General features: G+C 42.2%; 1 protein-coding gene across 1 annotated transcript in view; it reads right to left on the bottom strand.

Annotated features, from left to right (window-relative positions):
* LOC102660590 (uncharacterized) overlaps nucleotides 1-17,314 on the bottom strand; it is a 67,854-nt gene that overhangs the window by 11,647 nt on the left and 38,893 nt on the right. The window lies entirely within an intron of this gene.

The following is a 17,314-nucleotide window of genomic DNA, read 5'->3' as shown; positions in this document are numbered from 1 at the left end:
TGTATATATTCGGTTACGGATATTTTCTAGCAGATCCCAACGGTCAAAATGTACACTTATGTACTAGGGACCTCCAGTAAAATTTTCGAGTCGATCCAACGGTAAACGAATTGGAACGAAGAGAATGTTACTGGGGTATTTGAGTAAGGAAAGTTATGGTATTGGTTTGTGTTTTGGGCAGAGTTTTCTGCCTCTGCCCTGTTTTCTTGGTTTTTGATAGTTCATGATGTTTGGATGTTGAATTTCTTGGATGTTTTGGAAGCTTGGAGGGATTGATGGGGACCCGGTGTTGAGAGGAACGAGGATAAGGGCTACATGGGAGTACGTGAGCTCAGTTGAAGGTGGGCAACTAGGGATGGTGGATTTATGTGTGATTTGTGGATGTGGAGAGTTGACTTGCACCATCACCCAATCGCCACCTAGTACCACATATGACGAGTACCCCATAATCCTACAAGCTTGAAGTGAGAAAGTGTGGAAGAGTCAGTCTTCCTACTTTTATTCGTTGGCAACAGAGTGGTACCTGGAGATATGTCGTAGGGGTCAGGAGACCTTGGGGACGTCAGGTGGGGTGCTATTGCCCAAAACCAAGCTTGACCAATCCCGACCCAACCCGGGCATAGTCAGTCAGTGAGAACCTGTGATGTACCTAAACAGGCGAGCTCCTGGCAGTCAACCGATAAAAGAACAAAGACCACAAAGCAAGGAGGCTTGTGTGGTGGCTGGCCAGCTATGAATTTTGAGTGATATATGGAATATGGCCTCTGGTAATCGATTACCAAGGGTGTGTAATCGATTACAAGGCTTAAAAATGAAGACAAGAAGTTACGATGGTCTCTGGTAATCGATTACCAAGGGTGTGTAATCGATTACTAGGCCTAAAAATGGGATCAGGAAGTTGAGAGGGCTTCTGGTAATCGATTACCAGGCTTAGAAATAGAGACAGTATGTTGAGGAGGTCTCTGGTAATCAATTACCAATACTGTGTAATCGATTACACAGAGTAACGGGTCACTGGTAATCGATTACCAGTTATGTGTAATCGATTACACAGTGCATATTGCAGGTTTTCATGTTCTGAAGCTGTGTAACTCGAGTTGGGCCTCTGGTAATCGATTACCAATGCTGTGTAATCGATTACCAGAGAAGAAAAGCCTTGTGGCACACCCTTTTAATTGCATGTAGTGGTTATGGGACACATTGTGTTGCTACCGTAGTTAGATCTCTCGTGAAAGAGTCTACCCCCTTTCTTTTGTTTCTTGTAGATCGCGATGGCAGCGCAATTAATCCATGACCGAGTGGAGATGGAGTGCCTAGAGGGAGTTTGGGAGACCCTCGAAGGCAATGCGAGGTGCCGATTCCATGGCACGATCCGATTCACGGCTACTTCATTGGTACATCCAGAGGAACCAGCACGCACGCTTCAGCGCACTGTGGAGTGGATATTACCTACACCTACTCCATATCTACTAGTGGAGCCAGTCCAAGTGATAGAGGTAACGTCATCTGAGGAAGACCCTGAGGAGGACCCAGAGGAGCTACCTCCTGAGCATGCTGTGGATGCTCTTGACTTTCCAGAGGGTGATGAGGACCCACTCCCTGAGGTGGATTCTCCCGAGGACGTCATGTCAGCATCTAAGGCAGACTCTACGGAGGAGAGCGGTCCTGAGGGAATAGCGACTAGTGGAGGTTCTTCATCATAGCAGACGACTCCTTAGACTAGGCTTATATACTTTTTGGGGGTGGGTGTATCTAGTACAGACAGTTAGGTTTACTCTTTTGGTGTTTGTATGGGTAGACCTATTATAGAGGAATTTGATGATTGTATACATGTGGCTGAAGCCACCACAGTGGATACCTTTGCTCTGGATGTCACTATGTATTTTGCAAAACTCCCATATTTTGGACAACTTTAGATGATGAATGTACTTATGTTTAATCTTGTTATTTGAAAAGAAAGTGTTAACAAACTTTATTTGAAAGAGAGTTCATCGACCGCATTTGATTTTATTATTTTACACGTGACGACCTAAAATGATGGCTGGTATACTTTTATTTTTGAAAGAGCAACATATTTTAGAGGTTATGCATGATCAGAAAGAAATGACTTCAAATAGAGTTGTGAACTGGCCATTCAGGACTCTATAGTGATGATTTTCCTTCTGAACTTAATTACTGTGAAAAAGTGAAAGAAACGAAAAAGAAAAAGAAAAAAAAAATTCCCATGGTTTTTGTTATTTAAATCATTGCTATTAAACCAGTCATTATTTAGGGACGCCACAATGTGTCTATCGGGGAAGGAGAGTATCTGATGAAATTTTCTCATAACCGTAAATGAGATTTTGGATGTTAGCATTTCATTTCTAAATGACCATTTAGAGGAAGCACTGGGTTCAACAAAAATAGAAGAAAATCACTCAAAGTGTATCAATCTCACACAGGTAAGTGTTTTATCCTAATTCTGAACCATAGATATGTCATGACTTGATTTTGCAAATCATTTCCTATCAAATCAAAGATTACATGCATGATCATGGATCAATATGACTTTTTCTTGGGAATGGTTTGTTTTCTTGTGGGGAATGTGGCTTTGAGTGTTTTTGCCTTTTCCTTTTCTGTTTTTGTTTAGTGCTGGGCGAGAAAGTCGCTAGCGCACAGGATTTTGGTTGGCAATCAAAGGGAGAGGACCACTTTAGGTTGTGGTTTCCTTTCTTTTCTTGTTTACTTGGTGACAAATCTGTATTTGTTTAGATGTCGTCTGGTCCAAAGACCTTTCTGTATATTTCTTCTGTTTTCTTTCGATCTTTGATCGGGAATTTTCTTTCCTTTCTTTTTTGCTTTCTCTCAATCTTTGATTGGGAATTTTCTCTTTTTGTTTTCTCCTGATTCTTTTGATCGGGAATTTTCTCCTTTTCTCTTCTCTTCTTTTTCTTTTTTTTTTGTTTTCTTTTGAGGACAAGGTTTATGGTGAATTGGGACTTTGGCTCAAGGCTTGTAGCACGGCTGGACTTGATATATGTCAGGGTTTGGTTTGGTCTCAGGATAAAAGGGAATGTCCCATATTATTTCCATGACACAAATGCAACAATGATGATTTGGAAATTTTATGCAAAACTAGTCATGCATGCACCTATGTGGACACTCAAGCGTCGAAATTTTTTTTGGTCATGTGATGCTAGGGCTCGTAATTCATTTTCTCTATTTTAGTCAACCTAGTGTTTCCAAAATATGTTCTTTTATCAATTTGTGCATTCATCCGAGTCTTATTTTTGGGTGTTCAGGAAAATTTTCACAGCATTCACCCTTCAGGTGTATACACATTTTTTTCTTTTTTCTCTTTTCCTTTTTATCATGCGTTTATTTCTTTTCCTTGTTTGTTTTTGTTTTTTTCTTTTCATGAGGTATTTTGCTACCTAAACATGTGTATATTTTTGTGAGGTATTTTTGCTATATACATGCATATCCAAGGTATCTTGCTACCTAAACATATTTTGTGAAGTATTTTTGCTACATACATGCATATCCAAGGTATCTTTCTACCTAAACATATATATATATATATATATATATATATATATATATATATATATATATATATATTGTTAAGTATTTTTGTTACATACATGCATATCCAAGGTATCTTTCTACCTAAACATACATATATATACTTTGTGAGGTATGACTACCTTCCGAGCTTGTGCTTGTTTTATTTAAATTCCCAGGATCATGAGCAACTAGGTGTGTCCTACTATGACTTGACAAACAAAGGTGATCAAATAACTAGCAGAGATTTAAAAGGTACTAGGTTGCCTCCTAGTAGCGCTTCTTTAACGTCTTGAGCTGGACGCATGATGACTTTTCGGTCATGGACCTAGTACTTTGCTTACCTTTGGCCTTGGACTTGGTCGCCTATTGGTCGGCCATGTGTCGTAGGCAGCGCTCTAACCTTTTTGTGGATGAGCTAAAGTGCTCTTGAGGTGGCGGCAGTGCGTCTGTTGCCCACTGCCGGCCATCCCCAGGTTGCTGTGGTGTCTCGCCCTATGCCTACCTGGGGGCGCAGTACTTCTCGATGAAAGCCCGGTTAATGGGGGGCCTAATGAACTTGTTGGGGGTGACAGGCACTCCGTAAAACTGACAGAGGCTCATAATCAGAGTTGGAAATCCCAGGACCCTGTTGGACTTCTCCGGGTCCACTGGGTGTCTTGCCGGCACGATCCCTGCAAACAATAGATGACATCAGAAATCAATTGAGCGATGTGCATACTTACCTATGTTCTGATGGCGTGACCTTGCTGGGGGGAACGGGCACCCTGTAGGACTGACAGAGGCCCGTAACCAGAGCTGGAAACCCCAGGGCCCTGTTGGACTTCTCTGGGTCCACTGGGTGTCTTGTGGGCGGGACCCCTGCAAATAGTAGATGGCATTAGAAATCAGTTGGAAATAATGCATACCTACCTATGTCGGGACGGCACAGACTAACTGATACTTCCGCAGGGGGAGATCGACATTACGATCGTTGGGCAGAATGTTGCTAAGTAGCAATGTCATACATATCTGTGTAATAGTGGTCATGTTGGTGCGCATGATCCGCACTCGTTTCTTTGTAGCAGCACGGGTGAAATCATGCCCTGGTATGTATAGTAGTTGCGTGATAGCCTCCCTCTCTGGTTGTGCTTGCACAGTTGGTCGCCCTCCAATATCAGGGGGTGGCCCAGAAACTGATAAAAGGAAACTACTGGCCCCTTAAACGGGAGCGCGAGTCTCGGATAAGAATTTAAGGGCAGAGGACCTTAAATTATCTTAAGGTATGGATATGGAGTCCACTGAGAGTGAGGATGCGTAGCCCTCTAAAGGCGAGGGCGTGCAGCCCTCTGAAGTTCAAGACGTGTCACCCTTTGAAGGCGAGGGCGTGTAGCCCACTGAAAGTGAGGACGTGCAGTCCTTTGAAGGTGAGAACGTGTAGTCCTCTAAAGGTGAGGACATGTAGTCCTCGGAAGGTGAGGGCGAGGACATGTTGTCCTCTGAAGGCGAGGACGTGTAGTCCTCTGAAGGTGAGGACATGTAGTCCTCGGAAGGTGAGGGCGTGTTACCCTATGAAGGCGAGGGCGTGTAGCCCTCTGAAGGTGAGGACATGTAGTCCTCTGAAGATGAGGACATGTAGTCCTTGGAAGGTGAGGGCGTGTAGCCCTACGAAGGTGAGGGCATGTAGCCCTCTGATGGTGAGGACGTGTAGTTCTCTGAAGGTGAAGGCGTGAAGCCCTCTGAAGGTGAAGGGTACTAGTACCCAAGGGTTCACCCTTATGAGAAAGCAAGAGATCGACTCATCGAGAGGGTCGGTCATTCCAACCCACACGATTGGATATTAGATGTTGGAAATCTATGCAGTTAACATGATTTTTTAGGGATGCAGATGCATGCAACCTTTGTCTTGAAATGCGGTAAATGCAGACTTCATATGAAACAATGCAATGTAATGGAAAGTTGTACAATGTTCATGACATTCTTTCCCTATTTTGTGATTTTGATTTTGATTTAATTTTTTTTTGGAAAACACATATTGATTGTCCTTTTGAAAGAGGTGATAATTCACGCAACCTCATCCTATCTTTTTGCAAATCTCTCCGGGAACTCCCTCAGAGTGTATGTTCTGTTTGATTTAGTCACTTGACCATTTTGGAGTGACAACAATGGAGCCGTTTGACGTTTAATCAATCCATATAAATTCCAGGGTTTGTCCCCCTTTTTTTGTTCAAAAACATCGATGGGTGAGAACTTTTGATCTGCCCCTAGGTTCGCTTGAGGATCATGCACGATGACCCTCATTACCCCAGTGTAGGGCTTTGAGGTACCAATCGTTGTCTTTCGTAGCAGGGAACCAATTGGGTGGGAACTTCTAATCTGCCCCCTAGGTTTACTTGAGGCTCATGCACGATGCCCCTCATTGCCCTAGTGTAAGGTTTTGAGGTACCAATTGTTATCTTTCATCATGACCTTGTAGTTGGGAACCTATTGGGTGAGAACTTCTAATCTTCCCCTAGGTTCGCTTGAGGTTTTTGCATGGCACCTTTCATTGCCCCAGTGTAGGGCTCTAAGGTATCCATCGTTGTTTTGTTTTCACAAACTTGTAGCAAGGGAGAATGAAAGAAGCGGTTGATTTCTTGCAAAAAGAATTTTCCAAGGATGAGAAATAGTTGAAGGATTTTTCAGTTGATGTAGAAGCAAGATGTTTTGATGTCTTGATGATGCCAAAGGATCAAGTGCTTCTAAGACAAGAATCCAAGAATCCAAGAAAATCAAGATATATGATCAAGTTGATCTCTAGAATCTTAGGAAGGAGTTTCCAAATTGAAAAAGCAAAAGGTTTGGCCAAAGAATTTTATCTAAATCATTTTAAATTGAGACTTACTCTCTGGTAATCGATTACCAATAGCTGAAAATGTTTATAACAGTCACTAGAAATTTGAATTCAAAATCTATAATGTGCAATTGATTACACATGGATGGTAATTGATTACCATCAGTTTATTGAATGTTTTAATTCAAATTTCAAAACCTGTAATCGTTTACACAAGTCTTGTAATCGATTACCTGAGGGGATTTTCAGAAAATAATTTCCAAGAGTCACATCTATTCAAATGGTTTATGAATGGCCATCAAAGGTGACTTGGAAACACGAATTTAAAGAGTTTTCATTGCCCAAAATTTTTATCCTCTCAAAAGATTAAGAGTTTTTCTGAACTGAACTGTCTTATCCTCTCAAAAAGATTCCTTGGTCAACCACTTGCATATTCAATAAGGAATTTTGATTGATCTTCATTGTACAATCTATCTCTTTAAGAGAGATTTCTTTTCTTTTCTTCTTATTTCTGAAAAGGGATTAAGAGACCGTGGGGTTTTTATTGTAGAGGATTCCTGAACACAAGGGAAGGGTTGTCCCTGCGTGGTTCAAACTTTGTAAAAGGAGTTTTACAAAGAGAGTGGAAAATATCAAAAGGGTTGCTTGAGGACTGGATGTAGGCACGGGAAGTGGCCGAACCAATATAAATCAAGTTTGCATTCCTCTCTTCCCTTAAACTTCTTTTATTTATTGCTATTTATCTTTTGCTTTAAAGAAGTTTATTTTGAATTGTCTTTTGAGTAATTCATGTTAAGGGTGCATTGTTAATCCAAAAAAAGAGAGTGAAAGTTTAATTGGGGAATAGTCTTTATATCTTAATTCAACCCCCTCCCCCTTCTTAAGATAACTGAGGCCATTTGTCCAACATCCTATTCTTGATAACTCACTTCTCTCTAAAAAGGCAAACTTTCTGGAATGATAAAATGAGGTCACATGAATGTCTTGAAAACACAGTCAATCAAATGCTTTTTTTTCTTTTATTTTGAACTTTTTTATATTTTGAAACTTATTTGCTTTGAACTTTACTCGTCGTTTTACAGCACCCCCGCCAACGTGCAAGACGAGTAATCTCTGATTGAACGGTCTTGGAAGTCAACACTCAAGAGCGCGGGTCGCTTGAGCAAACAGACCAATGGCTTGCACTCACATTCCGGTGGAAGTTTGAATAAGCAAAAGATGTGTGTTGTGAGAGGATGAAAGAGACAAGGATGTCAAATTCACCCATTTTAGCATTGTAACTGTGGTTTATAATAATGACATAAACTTGAAAATTATGATGAGTCATTAGAGACATCTAACAAAAGCTTTTAAAATTGCCCCATGTGTGGTGTCGTTTGTCAATGTTAGGATTCACAAGCGATTCTCCTCAAATTTCAGCCAGCCCGCATCAATTAGACTTTGCACCTTACGCTTCAGGGTCATACAATGCTCAATGGAATGCCCCGAGGCTCTTCCATGATATGCACATGTTGCGTTCGAGTCGTATCCTCGGAAAAATGGAGGTTGAGGAAACCTAGCAGGGGTTATGGCAACCATTGAATTGTCGAGTAGATATGGGAGCAAGTTAGCATATGACACCGGAATTTTGGGGTGAATCCTACAGGCTTTTTGCTGCAAAATTCCTTTTTGGTTTTCGCTAAGGGTGGTGTTTGGGCATTGGTTGTGTGGTAGGTGGGTTTTGTGGTTGATTTAAGGATGGCCTTTGTGGATAATTGGGTGGTGGGTAAGGAGAAGGTTTGTTATTGGCTGAGTAATGACATTGTTGGGTTGGTGGGAAACTTGGCCGTATAGGAATGGCAGCCACAGCATGGGTTTCTCCCTCATTCTCACCCTCTTCATTTGCCCCAGTTTTCTCATTCGTCCAAGCAGGATGATTACATTTTCCTCTTTTCAGACCCACTTTGATCCTTTTGCTGGCGAAGACTAAATCTGTAAAACTTGAAGGTTTGTAACCCACCATTTTTCATAGTAGAACACCAGTAATGTGTCTACTATCATTGTGATAATCTCTTTCTCTGTTATTGGAGGTGCCACTTGAGCTACCAGGTCTCTCCATCTTTGGGCGTATTCTTTGAAAGATTCGTGCCCCTTTTTGCACATGTTCTGTAGTTGCATCCTATCCGGAGCCATATCAGAATTGTATTGACACTGCCTAACGAAGGCAACCATTAGGTCCTTCCAAGAATGGACTCAGGAAGGTTCCTAGGTTAGTATACCAGGTGACAGTTGTCCCAGTAAGACTTTCTTGGGAAAAATGTATCAACAGTTTCTCATCTTTTGCGTATGCCCCCATCTTCCGACAATGCATCTTTAGATGGTTCTTGGAGCAAGTAGTCCCCTTGTACTTGTCAAAGTCCGGCACCTTGAACTTGGGAATGGCCATGTTCAGGTACTGGGAACAACTCTTCTAGGTTAGCAAAGGCACAATCTTCGCCTCCTCCAGCCTTTCCTTTAGATAATCCAACTTTCCCGTTTCTGCCATAGCATGAGGGTTTTTACTTGTTGTGGAATGCGAGAGGTGTGGTTGTGGGTGATACTGAGGGCCCTCCAAAGTGTTTGGCATGGGTATACCACCAACTGCTTGCCCTTCAGTGGCATATCCGAGGCAAGGCTCGAAGTCGGCTAGATTGCGGTGGGGAATTTCATGTGTCTCCCCCACGGTTTAAGAGACATGTGCATGATCCGTTTGAGGTTGTCGGATTTCAATGAGTATGGGAGTGGAGTTATTGACATTCTCACTAGGAGTGTATGCCACATTGGGTGGTGTATAGTTGGGAGGCCAGCCATATGGTGGGAAGGTGTCATACCCTAATTTCATCCGGGGACCTTTGCTTGATGACATGCGACCTTTCTTTGGTCCTTGTGAGGTGCTTGGCATCCATCATTGGGCAATTTGTGAAATTCCAGGACATGCCGAAAAACCAAAAAAAATATATTGATGCACAATCCGTAAGTTTCCGTGACACACCGGAAATCAAATGGAAGCATCGTTGCATAATTAAGTGAGGTTCCGTAACATTCCGTAAGTCAAAAGGGGGATGATTATGTAATCCGCAAGGTTCCGTAACATTACGGAAAGAAAACAAGTATCGTTACGAGATTCGTAAGTTTCCGTAACTTTACGAAAAAAGAATCACCAAAAAAGGTAAGGGGGTGAACTTATCAAGATAGGGGTGTAAATAGCAATTCAAATCTAGGCCCTTCTAGAACATTTTGGAAGTTGGGTTGCTTAAGGAGGAAGCAACTGGGCGGCAAGCTCCTCCACGTTTTTGAAAAATGGTTTTCGGGGCTTCCGCAGCTTCCGTAATACTTCCGTAAAATTTCCGAAAACCTTGGGTAAGCATATTGCACTTAACATTGGTAAAAGGGAAAAGAAAAAAGATGAAAATCAAATTCGAAAACAGTTCCGTAAGGCTTCCGTAACTTTTCCGTAAAATACGAAAAGGGGGGTGAACTTAGTAATTCGGGTGCGCTTAGAAATCTTCTTCATTAAGTCTTTGGGCGGCAAGCACCTCCTTTTTTTCTATAAATAGGGGAGGGGGGAGCTGTTTCAAAATGTTCAAGACCCCTTTGGCTATGCATTTCGGCTATTTTGGGCAAAAACACGTTTTCGTGAAGAAAAATCAAGTCGAAGTACTTCCGTAACGCTTCCGTAAGCGATTCTGTGGAAATTCTTCATCGTTCTTCGTCGTTCTTCACCGTTCTTCATCCGTTCTTCGTTCGTTCTTCGTTCTTCAACGGGTAAGTTTTCGAATTCGAGACTTTCAATTCATTTCTTGTTTTGTGTACTTTCACTTTAATTTCGTTTACTTTCAGTTTTCTTTTCTTCCGTTTTTAACGTGCTTTAACCATTTATTTAAGCCGTTTTCTCGTCTAATAAATGATAAAATGAATTTCAACCGATCATTTGTGTTGTAATCTCGTTTAATCACTGTTAAAACGAAATCTAACTGATCGTTCAAGCTATAACCTCGGTTAAACCAAAAAAAGTAAAATAATAATAAAATAATCAAAATATCTTTGAATAAAATAATTAAAAAAATCAATCGGACGTTTTTCTTAGGAAGTTTCCTTGAATGAATTGATTAATAACCAAAGTGAAACTAAGACTAAAATAGACTCACAAATCAAGTTTTGTCCGAAAATCACTAAAAACCGTTTTAAGGTCCAACGCCTTAAACGGTCCTCTTTGCTTTTATCGGTTAACATGGACCGTTCAAAAGCATAAAATCAACATGTAACTTTACCGCTTTTGCAAGAACTACGTAGGTCTGATTTCCTCATCGCAATTGAGGATACATAGGAGCAAAAGCCCCGCTTTTGTCGACCACCCCAAGAGATCGTTAATGGTCCAAATGCCTTAACGTTTCTCTCCTTTCAAAAACAAGAGATCGTTAATGGTCCAATGCCTTAACGTTTCTCTCCTTTCAAAATCAAAAGACCATTTAATGGTCCAACACCTTAAATGACCTTTTGTTCAAATAAAAAACATATTTTGCAAAAAAGACAAAAAACAAACTTAAACCAAACACTTTGTTTCGAAAGAACTACGTAGGTCTGATTTTCTCATCCCAATTGAGGAATACGTAGGAGCAAAGGGAAACACCCTTGTCGACCACAAAAAGAGAAAAAATATAAAAAGGGTATAAAGGATATAAGGACATAAAAGGGAACGTAAAAATCAAAGTCATGTTTGCACATTCGATTAAAGGCTGTCGTCCCTTGTGACGGACGTGTGGGGTGCTAATACCTTCCCCGCGCGTAAATACAACTCCCGAACCTTTCACTTAAAAGTTCGTAGATCGCGTCTTTTCCGGTTTTTCCGACGTTTTCCTCAAATAAACGTTGGTGGCGACTCCGCGCGTATTCCTTTCGTGGAACACGCATCCCGCGAGTCACGCGTCGCCCTCCCGCCGAAGGGTAGGTTGCGACAGTTGGTGACTCCACTGGGGAATGTTTTTAGAGAGTTAGGCCATTTAATCTTGTGCAAAGTTTTGCCATGACTTACTCCTTTGTTGGTTTCCCTTTATTATGTTCTTGTATATATAACTCTTTGATGCTTTTAGTGCATTGTTGTATGCATGAGGTAAATATTTATTCATTTAATGCACACAAACACTAACACTATTTGCACACACGGTGAGTTGAAAAAGGGCCCTATACCCGGGTTCGTGGGAACATAAGGAGTGGAGGTGAATCCGTGATCATGCTAGGTCTCCGACTTGCTTGATTACAGTGAACCCTCATCTAGAGTTTTTCTCTTTGAAAACATATTGTTGCTAGTAGTCCCTACTGCTGCAGTATGTTCTTCGAAGGGGATGATACCTCTAGAAACCATCAAGAGAGATATGACTACCTTGGGGGTTATCACTAAAATCCTAGTTAGCTCTCTCCCTTATAGGTCCCTTAAATAGGGGCACGGAGCAAACACGCTGCGTGCCATTTTTCACACTGCCATGCATAAGTATCATATACCCTTTTGCTTATATTTGTTTGTGAATATTGTCGTACTATGTACATCCCCGTGTTGTGCCTTTCGCATATGCATCATGCGTGGGTTTCGTCTTTGATCCCCTCACTTTAGCAAACCGACGGAGGGTCCGTGTCGCCTTCTTAAAAAACATACGTTCGGTGCCATGCTGCCCAAACGTTGAATCCAAGAAGGAAACAATTTCTCGGGCTCCCGTATTCGTAAATTGCATCTGTGTCATATGCATTTCTTCATGCATTCATCCATTCCACCCATGATAGATGTAGGAGTTTTGTTTCGCACTAGATTTTATTTCACTTTAGTAAAACATGGGATCAAGTCAAAAGCCTTCGCTTAAAAAGAGGTTCTATCAAGTCAAAATCAAGAGCTTAGAGGTCACCAGTTTACGAAAGTTGGGGCAATTAATGGGTCAACTTCAACGGCAAGCCTTCCACAAAGCCTATGGTAAGATTTGGGACCTAGCTAGGGTAGAAGTCTCCATGGAACCGATTGCATCCCTTTCCCAGTATTATGACCAGCCCCTAAGGTGCTTCACATTTGAGGACTTCCAGCTAGTGCCGACTGTGAAAGAGTTTGAAGAAATCCTGGGATGCCCACTGGGAGGAAGGAAGCCATATCTTTTCTCTGGGTTCTATCCCTCCACGACAAGAGTTGCCAAGGTGGTGAAAATCTCAGCACAAGAGTTGGACCGTGTAAAGCAAAAAAGGAATGGGGTAGTCGGAGTACCAAGGAAGTGTTTGGAGGAAAGGGCAAAGGCCTTGGCAAATCAAGGCGAATGGGCTTTCTTTTATTGACATCTTGGCGCTTTTGATCTTTGGAGTTGTCCTCTTTCCGAATATGGAAGGGTTAGTGGACCTAGCAGCGATTGACGCTTTCCTCGCCTTTCATCATGGCAAGGAAAGCCTGGTCGTCGCCATTTTGGCCATGTATGACACGTTCGACCGGGGATGTGAAAAGAGCGGCGCAAGAATTGTTTGTTGTGCACCAACTCTTGGCTAGCATGGAGGGGCGTCTGTTAAATGGTTCCCTCGCTAGAAGGAAGGAAGAATCAGGATTCTATCTTCATGCGAAGGATGTCCCATGAGAGGAGTGCCATCAGACGAAAGCATCACGCCTTTCATCGCACGAGGTTTCAGTGACCACAACGCGAGGGTACTCCAAGGAGTTCGCAAGGCATGGGATGCGGCGTGAAGAAAGGACAGAGAGCTTAGGGGAAGCAGTAATGGGATCATCGGCGGCTATCATAAGTGGCTGAGAGTCCGAACACAAGGACTGGATTGGCTCCCAAATCTAAAGACTGTGAGAGACGATGAGGTTAAAGCTTCGGAAGAAAGTGATGAGGTACAAGCCCTAAAGGCAGAGCTTGAAAGAGCCTGGGTAGTCGAAGAGAAGTTCAAGTCCATAGCCATCAAAGTCTGAAAAGAGTATGATGAACTAAGGGATGTCAATATGGCCACCGATGAAGCCTTGGAATGAGAAACCAAGAAGGCCCGAAAGGAAGAACACGACCAAAGCAAAGTTTTGAGGGGCTTTATAGGGCAGCAATAGTGAGCTCAAGCTCTGAAGAGGTGAAAGGAATCATCACGGGTCAAAGGCATGATCTTGAAGGACGAGCTAAAGGTTTGCCTTAGGTCGAAAAGAAATTTGTCCCAACAGTTAAGCGAGACTGAAGGGAATATGTGGGCCATCATCGATAAGTGCAAAGAGAAGCTAAATCTAGCGGCGACTCACGAGCAAAGGCTAGAGGATGAGTACGCCAAGATATCAGCAGAAAGGGAAGCAAGGGAAAGGGTAATTGATTCATTGCACCAAGAGGCAACAATGTGGACGGACCGATTTGCTCTTACTTTGAACAGGAGTCAAGAACTTCCCCCATTCCTAGCCAAGGCCAAAGCAGTGGCGGACACCTACTCCGCCCCCGAGGAGATCCACGGACTTCTCAGCTATTGTCAGCATATGATAGACTTAATGGACCATATGATTAGAAACTGCTAGGAAGTTTGTATTGTCGCTCAGATCTTGACTAGTTATAACTTTTTGAAAAAAATGAGTTTATCCCACGTTTTTACTCCAAAAATCAGTGCGAATCAAGTCACTCCCACATTTTATCTCTAGCATGCATTGTATGTTGGTCTCGTCCTTTGTCACGGGAAGTCGGAAGGTCCATATCACCTTCTTAATTGTACACATGGGGCACTGCGCCCCCAAATGCGCAAGTAAGAAGAGATAATTTTCCGGGCTCTCGTGTCCGTAAAATGCATTCATATCATGCATCGCATAAGCATCTCTTCATAACATCATAATGAACATATCGTTCCTGCATTTGTCCATTATCATATTCCAGCCTCACATTTTGCATGAGTCATGGCATCATCATGCATATGCGTTCAACAAACTTTTTGATCTGCAAAATTGCATACCATTTGTTTTCATGTTTGCTCATCCTTGTGTTTTCCTCTACAAAAACAAAAAAGGGGAAGCGTGAAACTTCACACTACATTCTTAGTTGCATGTGTTAGGCACCATGAGCCAACCATGTTGGGATCATAAACCCATTTCTAAAAAAAAAAAAAAACACACACAACAACAAAACAAAATAATTGAACATGGTACCTAATGCATGGTTAACTAGGAAATGGTGTTTCTTCGGGCATCTCAATTTCATAATTACATTTTCCATGCATAGCTAAAAGTATGCCCGAGTCATTCATCCCTATGAGATGTTGTTGAAGTATTGGCGATCAGAATTGCCATTCCTTGGATTATAGGGTTGAACCAAGCTCATGCTTTTATAAAAAGGTTCATCAAGTCAAGTTGAAATATGGAAGTAACCGTCTTGCAAAATTGGGGCAAAAGATGAATCGAGTCACATCACTGCTTCGTCTACTGTCAAACATATTTAGGATTGTTGATGTCCTTGTTACTTCCAGTTTCACCTTGACAAAGATGTCATGGACCATGTTGAAAATCTAAATTGATTCAACCCCATATCCTGCGTAAAAATTCGCAATCTTCAACTGTACATCATTCGCATACATCCATGCTTTTCATTGGTTGCATTGCTCATTGCATTCTTTCCTTGAAAAATAAAATAAAATAAAATAAAATGAACTTAATCATTGTTATAAAAAAAAAAAAACATGCTTTACGGCGTCCTCACCGAACTTGTGCTAGAGCTAGAGTAATGGGTGAAGTAGAGGAGATACAAGAGAAGATGAAGGCCGACATGGAGGCCATTAAAGAGAAAATGGCCACAATGATGGAGGCCATGATGAGCGTGAAGAAGATAATGGAAGCCAATGTGGTTGCAATTGCCGCTACCAGCGTTGTTGCTAAGGTGAACCTGATGTCCCCATCCGGCATCAACCAAATGAATCATCCAACCTCAGATATGGTAGGCAAAGATTTGGGAAGTACGGGCAGCCCCCATAATGTACAAATTCAAAACGAGCACGCCTTCCCGCCATATGGCTTGCCTCTCAACTATACGCCACCCAAAGTGGCGTACACTCCCAATAAGAATGTCAATAACTCCACTCCTATACCCATTGAGAGCCAACAACCCCAAACTGATCATGCACATGTCTCTTAAACCGTGGGGGGGACACATGAAATTCCCCACCACAATCTAGCCGACTTCGAGCCTTGCCTCGGATATGCCACGGAAGGGCAAGCAGTTGGTGGTATACCCCTACAAAACCCTTTGGAAGGCCCTCAGTATCACCCACAACTACACCTCTTGCATTCCACGACAAGTAAAAACCCTCATGCTATGGCAGAAATGGGAAAGTTGGATCATCTAGAGGAAAGGCTCAGGGCCATTGAAGGAGGTGAAGATTATGTCTTTGCTAACCTAAAAGAGTTGTTCCTAGAACCCAATATCATCACCCCTCCCAAGTTCAAGGTGCTGGACCTTGACAAGTACAAGGGGACTACTTGTCCCAAGAACCATCTAAAGATGTATTGTCAGAAGATGGGGGAATACGCAAAAGATGAGGAATTGCTAATACATTCCTTCCAAGAAAGTCTTACTGGGGTAGCTGTTACCTGGTACACTAACTTGGAATCTTCCCGAGTCCATTCTTGGAAGGACCTAATGGTTGCCTTTGTTAGGCAGTATCAGTACAATTTTGATATGGTTCCGGATAGGATGCAACTACAGAACATTTGCAAAAAGGGGGACGGATCTTTCAAAGAACACGCCCAAAAGGTGGAGGGATCTGGTGGCCCAGGTGGTACCCCCAATGATGGAAAGGGAGACGATGATCGTGATGGTAGACACATTATCGATACTCTACTATGAAAAGATGGTGGGCTACGCACCCTCAAAGCTTTGCGGATTTGGTCTTCGCTAGTGAAAGGATCGATGTGGGTCCGAAAAGAGGCAAATTTGATCATCCTACTAGGACGACTGAGAAAACTGGGGCAAATGAAGAGGGTGAGAAAGAGGGAGAAACCCATGCTGTGACTGCCATTCCTATACGGCCAAGTTTCCCACCAAACCCAACAATGTCATTACTCAATCAATAACAAACCTCCTCCTTACCCACCACCCGGTTATCCACAAAGGCCATCCCTAAATCAACCACAAAGCCTGTCTACCGCACTTCCAATGACGAAGACCACCTTTAGCACAAACCAAAAAAAACACCAACAAAAAGGAATTTTGCAGCAAAAAGCCTGTAGGGTTCACCCCAAATTCCGTTGTCATATGCTAAACTTGATCCCATATCCACTCAATAATTCAATGGTAGCCATAACCCCAACCAAGGTTCCTCAACCTCCATTTTTCTGAGGATACGACTTGAACACAACGTGTGCTTATCGTGGAGGAGCCCTGGGGCATTCCATTGAGCATTGTATGACCCCGAAGCATAAAGTGTGAAGTCTAATTGATACGGGCTGGCTGAAATTTGAGGAGAATCGCTTGTTGAATCATAACATTGACAAGCAACACCATACATGGGGCAATTCTGGAAGCTGTTGTTATGACTCATCAGGATTTTCAAGTTTATGCCATTATTATAAACCACAGTTACAATGCTAAATGATATGGATAAAATGGACATCCTTGTCCCTCATCCTCTCACAAACGCATGTTTGCTTATTCAACTTTCACCGGAATGTGGGTGCAAGCCATTGGTCTATTTGCTCAAGCGACCTGCGCTCCTGAGTGTTGACTTCCAAGACTGTTCAATCAGAGATTACTCGTCTTGCACGTTGGTGGGGGTGCCGTAAAACAACGAGTAAAGTTCAAAACAAATAAGTTTCAAAATAAAAAAATAAGTTTCAAAATAAAAAATAAAAAAGCATTTGGTTGACTGTGTTTTCAAGTAAAAATATAGACGTTCATGTGACCTCATTTTGTCTTTTTAGAAAGAAGTGAGTTATCAAGAATAAGATGTTGGACAAATGGCCTCAGTTAC

The sequence above is a fragment of the Glycine max genome, chromosome 19, assembly GCF_000004515.6.
Source record: "Glycine max cultivar Williams 82 chromosome 19, Glycine_max_v4.0, whole genome shotgun sequence".
Classification (NCBI taxonomy): domain Eukaryota; kingdom Viridiplantae; phylum Streptophyta; class Magnoliopsida; order Fabales; family Fabaceae; genus Glycine; species Glycine max.
The sequence above is the reverse complement of the archived record's forward strand: the minus strand, read 5'-3'. Positions and strand labels throughout refer to the sequence as shown.